Raw genomic sequence first — 16161 nt, 5'->3', positions numbered from 1 at the left:
CAGAGTCAGCTGTGGTGCCATTTGGAGTGAAGAAGGGGATGGAGAGGGAGAATACTCCAGAGACCCACTTATCAAGGCACCACCAGATCTTTGGAGGAGACAGGTTGAGTGAGAGTTCAGCCTTGAGGTTGGCCAGATGTTGTTTTCTGGCTTTCCTGAGAGTGTATACACACTTTTTCTGGACTTTGTTGAATGATCTGAGGTGCCTTGGTTGGATTTGCTTTCCAGGAAAATAAGGCAAGTTGGTTTAAGGCAACTGCCTCACCACAGGATTCTGGGTACCAGGGGCGAGAGGATAGGTATCAGCAGATGAGATGGTATAAATCTGTACATAAGGGAAAGCAAGCTTGTGTGGAAGGATTCCTAGGCAGCATAATATCAGGAGAAGTGGAAATTATGATCCAGTCTTGACATGAGAGGGCAGTTTGCAGTCCCTGCCAGCCATCTTGGGTGAATTGCGAGACTCTACGGCACTGAGGCGGCTCTCTGACAATAGCCAGAGATGTTCACTCTCATGAACACTTGATCAGGTTAAACTGTTGGAGCAGAAGAGGAACAGGAGACATTCGTTGGAATTGTTGTCATTTCCAAGTGCAGGATTGAGGACGTGCCACTGGGAGAAATATGGGTCAGAAAGTTTCGGTTTGGGTGAGACCCATCTTGTCATATAAGTATTTTGCTGCAATGCCATGGCTGGTAAATGAAGTACCAATGCCCAGCCAATTGTAAGGTGGTCCATGTTGGCAGAGAGTGATATGTAAATGGAGTTGTCCATGTCAGTGGAGTTCTTGACATAATGGAGTTCTTGACATAATGGAGTTCTTGACAGGCCATTAGAGAAAATGGAGTTCTTGACATAAACTGCAACTCAGCCACCAGACCGGGGTCCAGGCCTGTTGTACCAGAAAAGACAATACCCAGGGAGAGACACCAAGGAATCGGGGACATCCTGTGGGAGGAAGGATTCTGTTTGGCAGATAATGTGATGCTTACTCCTGGCAGCTTGGATGGAGTAATCTGTCAAATCGAAGTGCAGACCTTGGATGATGGAAGTTCATCTAGTTAGGAATGGGGAAGGAAGTCATGTTGGCAGGGAGGGGGAAGAGGGAAGTGGGCGTGAGAGTATGGAGAGGGGAGGGAGCAGTAGATGTTGAATGGGACATGGATGAGCTTGGAGGAGGCATGATGCTCGGAAGGAGAAAGGGAGCAGAGTGCTAAGGAAGTGGAGAAGGAGCACGACGCTGGGAAAGCAGAGAGGGAGCACAACGCCAGAGAAGCGTAGAGGGAACGTGACGCTGGGGAAGCGTGGAGGGTGTGCGATTCTGGGGAAGCGGAGAGGGAGCGTGACGCTGGGGAAGCGGAGATGGAGCCTGACGATGGGGAAGCAGAGAGACAGCGTGATACTTGGGAAGTGGAGATGGAGGGTGATACTGGGGAAGCATAAATGGAGCACCATGCTGGGGAAGTGGCGAGGGAGCACGCCAATGGAAAAGCGGAGAGGGAGCAGGAAGCTAGGGGAGAAGATAGGGGCCGGGATGCAGGTCGAGAAGAGAGGGCCGGGACGCAGAGTGAGAATAAAGAGGCCAGGATGCTGGGTGAGCATAGAGAAGCCGTGATGCAGGGTGAGCATATAACAGCCAGTACACAGGATGAGAATAGATGGGCCAGGACTCCTGCTGAGAAGAGAGGTCCCTTTTTGACCTTTTTTGACGCCCGGGACCTTTTGACGCCCGGGAAGTAAAGAGAGAAAGGGGTGCAGGGGATGCAAGTAGGATGCGGGAAGTGAAAGAAGGAAGGGGTGGGGAGTGAAGGAAGTAAAGAGGGGTGGGATTGAAGGACAAACGAAGGGGTGGGTGGAAAGGAAGCAGGGAGGGAGTATGGCAGAGAGGAAGCAAAGAGAGAGAGGGGAATGTTGTGGATGGACACATAATCGGAGATGCCGAGCAGGAGTGGAGGAGCCTGTATTGGATTTAGGGAAACCCGGGTGTGATGATTATGTGGGTGTGTTTTCCGTCGTCGTCTCATGCACAGAGACTACGATGGATTGGATTTTAGAATTCCAAAAAGGATTGGATTTTGGGATTCCAAGAACAGAGGTACGAAGACAGACATGAGGACTGGGATTCTGTGATGATGGGGTGATGCTTGATGATGATGATGCTTCGCTAATGATGATTAAAGATGTTTGAATACATTTGGGTACCGAGTAAATTGAGATACACAGAAACCCTCTCAGTGCCGTAGAGTCCAAGATGGCTGGCAGGGACTGCAAACTGCCCTCTCATGTCAAGACTGGATCATAATTTCCACTTCTGCTGATATTGTGCTGCCTGGGAATCCTTCCACACAAGCTTGCTTTCCGTAGTGTACAGATTTATACCATCTCATCTGCTGATACCTATCCTCTCGCCCCTGGTACCCAGAATCCTGTGGTGAGGCAGTTGTCTTCAACGAATGAGTCAATAGATGCGTGTAAATGGATGGGTACAACAGCAAAAACATTTGATTGTTGCATCTATACTGTCCATGTGCTCGCAACATTCTTTCAGTATTTATCTGCCATAAAAATACAATGTGTTGGGATTTGAATCTCTCCATGCGTTATGCCCTGCTCGTTGTCGTTGTATAGCACCAGACAGTTCTCTTGAACAATCCCGCAACATGGAGATCGCTGATCAATTTCACAGGAGCGACCCAGAGATCCCCACGACAGGATGGGGTACCCCCATCTTCATTAAGTCAGGGTCACGACTGACACACACACACACACAGACAGAGAGAGAGAGAGAGAGAGAAACGGGAGCTGGTCCATTGGGACCGATCGGCACTCTGACCGTGACGATCTGATGAATCCCGATAACTTCTCGTTACCCTGCGCTCGCGAAGCGAAAAGTTGGGTTAAGCATTCAGGTGCATACGTGTCTGAATTTTAAAAATCAATTTTCTCGGCAACCTTTGGTCCGATTGACATTACATTTTACTGGAGGAGCGCCTCTGCCTGTATATATTTATTTTTTTGCTGATAATTATGATGTCATAGGTCACGTGGTATGGATGCCATCTTGGAAAAACGTTACACCTCTATAACTCCCAAACCCCTTAATTGAGAAAATTGAAACATGGCTCATTGTCAAGTACTCCCCTTGGGGAATAAGATATGTTAATGATGATGTCATTGGTGCCTTCGTTATGACGTCATAATTCGACAAGTACAACACTTATCTGATCATTGTGAATTTTTTTTCTCAGCAACTGTTGGTCTGATGGGCACAACATTTTCACCATAGGAGCGCCTCCTCCTGTAGAATATTTTAATGATAATCATGACGTCATAGGTCATGTGGTACAGGCGCCATCTTGGAAAAACCTAAAAATGTTGCACCTCTATATCTCCAAAACCACTGCATGGAAAAAATTTAAACATGGCTCATTGTAAAGAACGCCATATGGGGAATAGGTGCTGTTAACGATGACGTCATTGGTGTCATAATTATGACGTCATAATTCGACAGGGACAACGCTTAGTCTGATAAGTTTGAAATGTATTGAGCGTGATCTATGCAACAATTATATTAGAGAACAAGCGGTAACCCGTGAAAATCACGGCCATAAATAGTGTTTATGCTCATACAAACTAACTTGTTAAGAAGTGATTATTACCATAAATCCACACAAAAGCCGCAGCTCGCTGGCTATGCGTGCTTCCACCTTGCGGTTGCGTGCGCATTGCCTGCTGCCTTTCCGCTTCCTTTCAAAATAATTGTGTCAGTTGGCACCAACATTCATTCTGGCGGATCTCCTGAATATCGCTTTGTATTCAACTGTAGCGGCAAAAAGGGTTGGCGTCAGGAAGGGCATCCGGTCATAAAACATTGCTTCAAAAAGGGGACCAAAAAACAACAACAACCACGGTTCCCGAAAAAGGCCAACCCCCGCATTGCGGGGGTAAAATGGCCGATAAAGGTGTTTTTTTTATTGTTTTTTTTATTCAACTGCACTATTGTCTCTTATATTGTGGTTACTGGTACGTATCCCCTTTACATTTCTGATCGCATTTATATTTGTATTAAAAGGCGTAGCATGCCTCTCGAGTCGCTGCGCGTCCGGCACACATCGTGACGTCTTCTTCTTCTTCTCGGTATCAAGTGCAGCATCTCACTGTGCGTAAAACAAAATGGCGCAGGTTATTCAAAACTTTTCACTGATTTTCAGCTTTTATTCCACTTATAGACATTTGGAGACATAGGTTTGCTTATATGGAAGGGTTAGTCATAACTACATAGTATCACACATATCTTAGGGCGACAGGAGCAATAGCTGGAGAGAAGTTCCGATTACAAACTTCAGAAATAAACGTTTTAATGATATAGAATATAAATTTATGATGTCATCGCTGACGTGGTCTGGCAGCCATATTGGATCAAAGATTTTTTTTTTCAAAAACAGAAGAGTTGGCTCGCAACAAGTTGTCTGTGCAGGGTAAGTATTCTATGAATACCATCTAGTTTAAACTGTTGTTGTGTATCAAAGTGCTAGAATAAGGATGTTACACAGGTAGGATACAGGTTGAATGACCTTTTGTTGAATCTGACTTTCTTAGAGGACCTTTTAAATGTAATTGTACTTATTTTAATTTTCTTTAGATTGTGACTCACGCTCGGCTCTTATGAGAATCAGTTTTAATCTCTAAAGTGCACTTCCTAGTTCTATCATGCAAAGCTACAATTGATTTCCATTGCTAATACATTGAAATGGTCTCCTTTCAAAGTGAACTGTACTTGTGTCAAAATGTTTTTTCTTCTCCTTTTTTTTTACGTTGATCTAAGGATCATAGTGGAGCTTGAACATAAATCCCATGCAAGAGAAAGACGTTAGCAGACGTCCATGTACTGTAATGTGAATTACAAGGACATTTGTAGACAATAAATAAATATATTGGTACCACTGGTAATCTGTTATTTGGGTGAATTAGTGTTGGCATGATTGGCCACGCTTGATGAGCCAAATGGCCCCCTCCTGCATTTACGTTCCTTGTGTGATAGCTTGTGGGATTTGAACCTCAGTTCCCAACATCATAAACCACTGGTTTAGATGAGAACAATTAACAGACAAACACAATCCCTTTGTTCTTAATGGATCATGTTACTCTATATGTGAGGAATTGTGATTATTGATACAGGGAGTAAGCAGACAGGACAATGCCAGGCAGGTAGAGGTAAAGCAAACAGCATTTTAGGTTGTATTTGTAGAGGGGTAAATTATAAATCAAAGGAGGTAGTTTTAACATCTGAGGAGGAATATGTCTGCCATAGAGAGCAGGTACAGCGTACAGCTACTCTATGATTCCAGGGTTACCTAGACTAAGCTATGAGGAATGGTTGAAGGAGACTCAACTTCTTCATACATTGGAAAGAAGATTGTTACGAGGGGATATGATGGAGATGTTTAAGATAATGAAGGATGTGGACAAGAGTGGGTGTAGGTGCAGTGGAGCTTTTTCAAAACAATGGGCAGTGTTAGGGCAGGTGTCTTTGAGTCGGAAAGTGGTTAATGTGTGGAATGGTCTTTTTTTTTTTTTTGGTATACAGAATCGAGGCTCGTGAAAGAGCTAACATTTATCACACAAACAAATCAAACAGACAAACAAAATATATAAAAAGAGGGAGCGGTAGACAAGATAGGGAGAGAAGGCGAAGTACACAAACACAACATTTGAGAGCAGGGACATCGGGAGATGTGTGGGAGGGAGAGGGCTTGGGGGGAGGATGCGTGGGAAGGGGGGTAGGGGGGGGTGGGAAAAGTATAAAACACAAGGACACCAAGGACTTCCAGGAAAGAAGTTGGTATTTAAAAAAAGTGGATTTGGGGTGAAATTAGCGGGGGTAGAAAAGATCAAGGTTTTGGATGGGGGAAGATAAGAGATGGTGGTGAACAGCTGTTTTAAAGACCTGGAGGGAGGAGTGGGATTGAAGAGAGTGAGGGAGTTTGTTCCAGAGGTGGGAGAAAAGACGAATGAAGGAGTGAAGGTGAGCAGAGAGTCTTGATTTTGGCAGTTTAACCATAAGAGGGTTGCAGGCAGATCTTGTGCGACCTGAAGGAATATTGGGGGGACAGAGCACAGAGAGCTGGGGGAGCAAGGCCGGAGGGGAGTCGGTAGAAGACGGAAAGACCACCAACCTGCCTGCGGTGAGTAAGTGAAAGTCCCTCGGAGTTAGCTTCATCGTAGGAGATTCCAATGATTCTGAACGCTTTGGTTTCAACAGCGTAAAGACGAGCTAGGTGTGAGGCAGGAGCACCAGCCCAGAGGGGAGAGCAGTATTCCATTGAGCTGCGGATGAAAGCCTTGTATGTGGTGAGGAGCTCAGGTGTGCCAAGGAAGGACTTCGCACGACGGAGGATGCCCAGTCGGCGACTGGCTTTGGAGGCCAGATTTGAAATGTGGTTTTCCCAGGAAAGATCATGGCAGATAATGAGACCCAAAAGCTTGAGTGACAGAACTTCTTGGAGAGGATTATTCAGAAAGTGGTTGGGAGGGTTGTCCAGTCGGTCTTTTCGGAGAGACATCGTAAGAGTGTGAGATTTGTCAGGATTGAAAGACATGTTCCACTTGTTTGCCCAGTCTGTGATTTTGTCCAGGTCTGCAGAGAGTGAGGAGGCTGCAGACTGCTGATCTGAGGAATGAGGTATGGAGCGACAGAGAGTAGTCATCAGCAAAGAGATAGAGGATTTTCAAGAGAGTCAGAGAGATCATTGATGAAGACCAGAAAAAGCACAGGGCCCAGAACACTGCCTTGGGGAACTCCAGCCTGAACAGGAAGAGGAGATGAGAGAAACCCATTCAGGGCCACACGTTGACTACGACTAGAGAGGAAGTCCGCCAGCCATTCGTGGAGATTTCCATGGATACCAAAGGAGGAGAGTTTGGTGAGCAGAGCGGGGTGCCAGACCGTATCGAAGGCACGTGATATATCAAGGGAGACAGCTCTAATTTCCTGTTTCGCATTGAGGACCTCCATCCATTGTTGAGAAAGCAGAAGCAGCATGTCCAGAGTAGAGTGACCTGGTCTGAAACCAAATTGATGATCAGAGATCAAGCCATTGGAGAAGAGGAAAGATTTAATATCCGAAGCAATGATGGATTCCATGACTTTGCTGATAATTGGGAGAAGGCTGATTGGTCTGTAGTTGCTAGGATCTGTTTTTGCACCTTTTTTGTGCAAGGCAGTGATGTTGGCTGATTTCCAAGCAGATGGCAGATGACCTTGAGCAAAAGAGAGGGTGAAGAGAACAGAGAGAGGGATTGAAAGAGTGGCAGAACAGCATTTTAGGACACGTGGGCTGATGCCGTCAGGTCCAGTTGCAGAATCAGAGTCGAGGGTTGACAGAAACTTCTCCACCTTGTCAGGAGGAAAGGACACAGAGTCCAGGAGCAGCTGGGTACGACTGGGTACGGTGGGTACAGAGAGAGATGGGTTTGGGACACAAGATTTAGAGGCAAACACAGAGTTGAGGCATTCAGATTTTTCACGTGCGGAGTCAGCTGTGTAGCCGTTTGTGGTGAGGGAGGGGATGGAGTGGGAACAAACACCAGAAACAGATTTGAACAGACGCCACCAGGATTTGGAAGAGGGAGACAGATAAGAGAGTTCGGACTTGAGAACGGAGAGATATTGTCTCCAAGGAAAGGAGACAAAGAACGGAGAGATATTGTCTCCTTTTTTGTCTCCTAGGAAAGGAAGGGCCGCAGAGGGGGTTTAAGGTTTAAATGGGATATGGATGGGTAGATGCATTGTAGATGGAGGGGTATGGGGATATTGGTTTGGCATGCTGGGATTTATGTGTGGATTGGTAATGATACTGGGATTGGTTGGTGCAGGCATGATCGGCCAAATGGCCTCCTCCTGAGCCAAAATTCCTTGGGTGTTTTGTTCTTTCTGAGACTTTAATTGTACGTATTTTACTACATATACAGACGTGCCTGGCTTCCACCAATTAGAAAATTTCTACCTCACACGTGCTGCCTCCCCCTCACCCCCCCCCCCCACCCCACCACCAACCCCCATTAAAAATTGCTTGATCTTACTATCAACAATTGATACAAGAGTTAGCAAATGCAAGCAAATGATATAGCAAGCTAACCCAAACATCTCAAAAGAATGGCAAGCTGGATTATGCAGATCCTCTCTAATCATAAACGAGACATGTTGGAGTCAACCACCTGATCATTTTTCTCTCTTCGTGATGAAGCTTGCAAAATGGAAAAAGCAAAATCACTTCTACTGGTACAATTTACATCATTAATTAATCCAACGATGTTGTCATCCTTTATTGCAAGAGGATACGCCTTTTGATACAAGTGTAGGTGCCACAATATGTCCGCCCTAATGTACAGAGTGCATTGCATGAGCAGCTGAGTCTCATCCCCAGAAATGGTTCCACCAGCAGACAGGTGTACAGAAGCGGGAATGATGATGTCAAACTTTACGCATGTGATGATGAACAACACAGCAAAGCGTCAATTTTCTCTATTCTGTTCACCATCAACTTCAAAGGCATATTCAATGTATGGCCGCATAACTGTCCTTTTACAAAATGTATGCATATACTTTTATTCCTCTTTATAAACATTTAATTTTTAGAACATTAATTTGTGTGTCTTGCTGTAGAAATCTTTACAAAAATATGGACAAATGTACCACAAACATAGTTTATCTACGACTCTCGTTTTATCCTCACTGGGGATTATTAATCATGTGAAATTTTGTATCACATTAATAAGCTAGAGGGCTGCAGTCGGAGGTTGCTGATGGTTCTCAGTATAGCCAACTCGAAATATTAGCCAATTGGTAGCACTTGAAATTCTGCCTCATAATGAAAACAAACATATTTTGTTTGTTTTTTCCAAAAAGAAGGCCACCACAGACACCAAGACTAAACACTAATGCCTCCCTTTGGGAACCATAATAATTTAAAAATTAAATAATTTAAAAATTAAATAATTGGAAATTACAGACTTGGCATTTAATATGGAATTTTTTCTTTTCTTGACTTGGGTTTACTTTCTGAACTCAGTATATCAATCTGGTGAGTTTCTTTTACGCTTCGGTGATTTCTTTGTTAAAAGAACTTTGTCACTGATTGTCTTTCGCAGCAAGAAGTCAATAACAGGATAATATCACAGGTGGCGTGACAAAATGTAAGGACAGGTACATTTGACGATTGGCTTCACAATCGTGCATATAAGGGTTGTTGCATTCTGTATTAGTGGAAAACAACTGCTGCACGTCTACAAAAGTTATTGCCGCTTCCTCTGGAGATGGTCCGTCAACTCGACAATGCTGTTTGTCATGGAGTGGTGGCTTTACGAAATTGCGGCATTAAACAGCGTGCTATTGCTCGGCAGAACGGCATCATACAAGGTCAGGTGTCAAAATCCTGAAACGAAATGCTCAGAGGGGTGTCCCTACTCCAATACCGAGGCCAGGACGTCCCCACAGAACCACAAGGAGAGATGATCGCCAGCTGCACCGGCCGTACCAAGTCAGCTAATCGGCTTCAGGCTGAGTGGCAGCAACTGACAAATGTGCCTGTATCCAGAAGGCTAGTCAACCAACGACTGGTTCAAGCAGGCTATCGTGCCAGGCGTCCCCTGAGAAAGCCACGCCTGACCAGACAACACCGCCAGCGCCGATTGCAGTGGGCCAGAGAGCACCGTCAATGGCAGCCAGGACACTGGAATCACGTGACCTTCAGTGACGAGTCTAGATTTATGGTTTATCGTCAAGATGGCCGCAACCGAGTGCGCAGACAAGTGCATGAAACCTAGAACAAAGATTGTATTGTGCCAAGAGTCCAAGCTGGAGGTGGTGGGGTGACCGTTTGGGCTGCTTTTCATGCAGGGGGAAAAACTGACCTGGTTGTTCTGAATGGAAACCTGAACCAGTTCAAGTACAGGGCCATTCTGGAAGAAACATTGCTTCCATTTGCTCGTGCAGCATTTCGAGGAAACTTTGTCTTCCAAGATGACAATGTACGGCCTCATCGTGCTCGCATGATCCAACACTTTCTTGCTGACCGTGGTGTCGAGCATATGGAGTGGCTTGCCATGTCCATGGATATGAATCCGATCGAGAACTTGTGGCAGAATTAACGCGTCAAATCGACAACTTGGACCAGCAGCCGACCTCTGTGTGTGAATTGCAGCAGGCTATTTTCACTGCATGGCAAGCGATTCCTGTCCAAACCTTGGCAAATCTCGTGAACAGCATGCCTCGACGTGTACGTGCTCTCCTGAATGCTCGTGGGGGTTACACGAAGTACTGAACTGTAATTTTACTGTCCGTAATCCCAGTCATAATTTAACTTTTGTTTTTGTTGAAAAATAATTTGGCTAATGTGCAAAATAAAGAGATACTTCTGGAAAACGTACAGAAGTTTAACACAGTACTGCCCGTGAATTGAGTTCGATATCAGTTTACATCACTTTCAAGGATAAATTTATTTACTTCAAAATGTCAAATGTTTTTTTTTTTGTTTTTTTTTTGTATACTGAATCGAGGCTCGTGAAAGAGCTACCATTTACTTCACAAACAAATCAACCAGACAAACAAAATATATAAAAAGAGGGAGCGGAAAAACAAGATGGGGAGAGAAGGGGAAGCACACAAACACAACATCTTTGTGTGTTTCTTTTACAAACTTTGTTTTTACAAACTTTTATAAACTTTGTTTCTTTGCATTGTTTCTTTTAAAGGTCACATTAACAAAATCTCGAATAATTTCAACATAATTCTAATGAACTTTTGGTTCTAAGTCATCTTGAAAAGTAAGTTCACCCCCACAAAAAAAATATTCCATATTAAATGCCAAGTCTGTATATAATGAACAAATTAAATAATTGAAAATTGAAACATATTTAAACAATTGGAAATTGAAAAAAAATGCATAATTTCACAGGAATGACCGCACTGTGGTCATAACCACAACCAGTGACAAGATTTGTTGACAGGCCGATTGGGAAACGCACATTTAAAGCGCTATTAAAAGATGAACAGAGCAATTGGGAAACCCATTTAATGCGCTATTAAACGATTAACTTCACACCTCCTATTCATGTCACACTCCCCACAGTTTTATCAGAAGGAGCCGATTCGTCACATGGTCACGGATTACTTAACCCTAATATGGAGCCATTCAAAAATTACATAACAATTTTTAGTCGTTTGGGTAACGTAACGCTTGAATTAGGTAATGTAACACTTGATTACCCTGCGTTCTGACAGGCTTGATTAAACCTTGCTATTATTCGACGCATGATTAGATTTTTCAGGTCCTTCATCGTGAATAACACTTGAACCAAACAAAGCCAATAGTTTTAGAAATTGCGTAACCTAATACTTGATTACCGTGCATTCTGACGTACCACGCATCCTGACGGGCTTGATTAAACCTTACCATTATTCAACACTTGATTATATTTTTAGGGGTCCCTCATCGTGAATAACACTCGAACCAAAGCCAATGGTTTCAGTAACTTGCGTAATGTAACGCTTCATTACGTATAGCAACTGAATGCTTGATTACCGTGTGCTCTGATGTACCATGTGTTCTGACGGGCTTGATTAACCCTTGCTATTATTCGACATGTGATTTGATTTTTCGGAGTCCCTCATCGTGAATAATACTAGACCCCAAAAAGCCAATGGAAATCTAATGCAAAAAACCAGGCAGTGTATAATCAGCAGAGGCCTACTGGCCTAATGTATTCGGCCCACCAGAAAACCAAGATGGTGGCCATATCATTTTGTCTCGGTGCTGTGGTGGGTGGAGTCAAGCAACAGATGTGGGTGTGTGCCGGTAGTTGTCAAACCAATGGATGCACATTTCAAAAATCCACCCCCAACATGAACCAAAATAACACCAACAAAACAGCAACGGCAATGCGAAGTTCTTGTAGTCCTGTGACAAAAATTGAAAATTGAAAAACGAAATAATTTAAAAACAAATAATTTGTTAATCGATCAATCAATTTATTGAAAATGTAAATAATTTAACGTTTTTTTTTTCAATTGGAAATAATTAAAATGAAATTTAAAATTTTGGGAAAAATTAAATAATCGAAAATTTAAAAAAATTATTAATTTAGAAATGAAATGAAAAAATTATTCTTCAAAAAGTGTGACACCATGGACACCAAGACATTTTAAAAAATGTCTCCCTCTGGGAACCATACCAATTAATTAAAAAGGCCTTTGAGACATGATGAACTACATCCCCCTTTGGTGGCGGAGGTAAAGATTATAAAACTAGGACCGTGGATCCTGAAGCTCACCTGGATTCTGGATCAGGAGCATCAGTCACTGCCCCCCTCTCAACAGATGCCCTAGACCCTGATATTTTTGTGCCGTGAACACATTTGGTACATCCAAATTTGTGAAGGCAGGAGGTTGTGGTCAAGTTTCATTGAAATTGTGTTTAGTTTCGGGGAGGACAGCAAATACCTATTTTTTTTTGGGGGGGGGGGGGGGGGGTGTAATGAAATCGTATTCGTACTGAACCCGGGGTGATGCTCGCTGCTCGCTGACACCGCTAGGGGCGCGGCTATAAGACCCGCTACTGCGGACGGTGCTCCGAGACTTCTCCTGTGACATGTTACATCTAGTAGACTCGCTAACGGTACGCCAGCATAGAATATTAAGCTTGCTTGCATTGAATGTTATGAATGGTCCCATGTGATGTCAAATCTTATTCCTATTGCATTTCCTGTATTACAGAATGATGTCATGGTCTAAATGGGATTAAACCACCAGTTGGACTAAAGTTGTAGACCGAAGCGAGGGCCACCGCAGACGCATGGTAATCGACTATTCCCAAACGATTAACCGCTTTACACAGCTGGATGCCTACCCCCTTCCAGGGATGGACGCGCTGGTGCGACAGGTGGCCCAGTATTCGGTCTACAGCACTCTCGATCTCCGTAGTGCGTACCATCAGATCCCTATCTCTAGGGCGGATCGTATCTATACCGCTTTTGAGTCGGGGCAGCGATTGTACCAGTTTACCCGATTGCCTTTTGGGGTAACGAACGGGGTCTCCTGTTTCCAGAGGGCCATGGATGACCTCCTTGCGAGGGAGCATTTAACCGATGTTTTCGTCTACTTAGACAATCTTACGGTTTGTGGGTATGACCAAGGGCACCATGATGCTAATCTGAAGCGCTTCCTCGAGGTCGCGCAGGCCGCAGAGGTATCACTTAACCATGAACGAGGATAAGTGCCAATACTCTCTGCGCAAGATAGATCTTCTGGGGTACACCGTGACCCATGGCTCTGTCGCTCCGGATAAGGAGCGCCTGCGACCTTTGCTCGACATGGCCCCTCCCTGCGATTGGGCGTCCCTGAAGCGCGCCCTCGGGCTATTCGCCCATTACTCCAAATGGGTACAAAATTTCTCCGCGAAACTTCGCCCCCTCGTGGCCTGCGACACCTTCCCACTGTGTCCGGCCGCGTTGGAGGCCTTAAAGCCGACATCGCCAGCGCCGCCGTGGCGACGATCGATGAGAGCGGATCTTTCGTCCTCGAAAGTGATGCCTCGGATCAGGCCATCGCGGCGACCCTCTCCCAAGGAGGGCGTCCGGTGGCTTTCTTTTCACGGACGCTTACCACCGCTGAGCGGAGACACTGGTCTGTCGAAAAGGAAGCGTATGCGATCGTCGAGTCCATTCGGCGATGGTGCCCGTACTTACTCGGGCGGTGCTTCCAAATTATCACGGACCAGCAAAGTGTTGCGTTCATGTACGACACCTTACACGCCCAGCGCATTAAGAATGAGAAAATCACTCGCTGGTGTATCGAACTCGCCGACTTCTGTTACACCATCAAATACCGCCCGGGGAAGGATAACCGGGCCGCCGACGCCTTATCGAGACCGGCTACATGCGCGGGTATCACCTCTTTGGAGGGCCTACGTGTGCTGCATGCCACTGCGGGCCATCCGGGCGTAACGCGTTTCGGTCATTTTGTGCGGCGTGGCAATCTCCCATACTCGATTGACGATATCCGCCGTATCTGTCGCGACTGCGCTATATGCGCGGAAATCAAACCGCGTTTCTATAACCCACCCATGGGGACTCTGGTTAGGGCTACGAGGCCGTGGGAACGCTTGGCGATGGATTTCAAGGGCCCATTGCCGGTTTCGAGTAGCTCTCGCTATCTGCTCACTATCGTCGATGAGTACTCGCGATTCCCCTTCGCTTATACATGCGTGGACATGACTGCTGCCACGGTAATGCGATGCTTACAGAACTTGTTCTCTATGTTCGGGTACCCGGCCTATCTGCATACCGACCGGGGTGCGGTCTTCTTGTCTCAGGAGGTGCGCGGCTATCTGCTCCAAAATAGCATCGCTTCTAGTTACACCACGCCGTACAGACCCCAGGCAAATGGGCAGATCGAACGTTTCAACGGGATTATTTGGAGGGCCGTCATGCTCAACCTCTGGACTCTCGGCCGGGGCCTCGATAAATGGGCTTGGTCGCTACCTGCGGCGTTGAACTCGATCAGGGCTCTCCTGTGTACGGCAACCAACCAGACTCCCCACGAGCGACTTTTCCACCACCCCAGGAGCACGGGGTGTATACGGTCTTTACCCAGTTGGCTCGCTGGGCCCGGGCCGGCCTACCTTAAACGGGCGGTTCGCACGAGCAAGTACGACCCCCTAGTGGACAAAGTGCAGATTCTCCAGGCTAATCCTGAGCATGCTCGTGTGATGACGGCTGATGGACGTGAGACTACTGTCTCCGTAAGTCATCTCGCCCCATGCGGGATCGCCGACTCGAGTAGGGAATCGGACGAAACGATCGAACCCATCTATGAGACTATGGACTCACCCGACGCTCCCATCGCCGAACGTCTACCGACCCTCCCCTCGCCGCGTCTACCCGGGCCCGACAGCTTGGCGGTACCCCCTTCGTCGCCTGACCCTGGCGGCACCTCCGACGCCGGGGACACTGGGATACGGGATGCCGTACCCGGGGAATTTCAGACGCGTGCTGGCAGAGAAATTCGCCACCCGGACCGGTACGGATGGGTCGACTGATACCCTGTTCTGCACCCTGTTCGTGCTGACGCTCGCTCGCTTCTAGCCGCTCTGCAGTATCATTTTAACGGGGGGTGGGGGAGAATGTAATGAAATCGTATTCGTACTGAACCCGGGGTGATGCTCGCTGCTCGCTGACACCGCTAGGGGCGCGGCTATAAGACCCGCTGCTGCGGACGGTGCTCCGAGACTTCTCCTGTGACATGTTACATCTAGTAGACTCGCTAACGGTACGCCAGCATAGAATATTAAGCTTGCTTGCATTGAATGTTATGAATGGTCCCATGTGATGCCAAATCTTATTCCTATTGCATTTCCTGTATTACAGAATGATGTCATGGTCTAAATGGGATTAAACCACCAGTTGGACTAAAGTTGTGTGGACCTGATTGGTTATTCACAACAGGGGGTATATACAAAAAAACACCAAATTCCCCTTTAATAAGCACAGATTCGGATGCAGTCAATACACCTTCGTTTGGCATCAAATATGAAGATTGTGGCCAAGTTTCATCAAATCGTGTTTGGTTCAAGTGATAATGACTGGAGTGTTTAAGCCCCTGTCACACCTTGACGATTTAGCCAGCGTATGCCGACGTATCAAAATTGAGTGCTGGTGTGAGTCATACGCTGGCATACGTCGACAAATTTTGTGCATGCACAAAATTTGGCGACGAGCTCGGCATACTACGACGTATGCCAGCGTGCTTCAGCGTGCTCTTAACGTAGCCAAATTTTTCATACGTCGGCATACGCTGGCTAAAACGTCAAGGTGTGACAGCGGCTTTACAGACTCACTCACTCACTGACCCACTGACACTGCTTGACCGCATACGCTCAGGGGACGGAAGTCCAGGTGAGCTAATAAACTGTGTGAGACTACATATGTGAGATAAATTACATTATGTGATTATATCATTGTATTGTCCAAATGATGTATAAAATAGCATAGTTTTAGTGTTATCTGTATTTGAGTATTAAATAATGACAGAAGAATATTCATTTTGAGGAATTTTGCAAAGCAAGATGAAAATGATTATCCTAAAATCCGCCTCCTCCATCCTC

General features: G+C 45.8%; 1 protein-coding gene across 4 annotated transcripts in view; it reads left to right on the top strand.

The window, feature by feature from the left end:
- LOC137431851 (catenin delta-2-like) overlaps nucleotides 1-16161 on the top strand; it is a 580901-nt gene that overhangs the window by 270856 nt on the left and 293884 nt on the right. The window lies entirely within an intron of this gene.

The sequence above is a fragment of the Myxine glutinosa genome, chromosome 7, assembly GCF_964187855.1.
Source record: "Myxine glutinosa chromosome 7, kmMyxGlut1.1, whole genome shotgun sequence".
In the NCBI taxonomy this organism is placed as follows: Eukaryota; Metazoa; Chordata; class Myxini; order Myxiniformes; family Myxinidae; genus Myxine; species Myxine glutinosa.
This window is presented reverse-complemented; position numbering and strand designations above follow the sequence as displayed.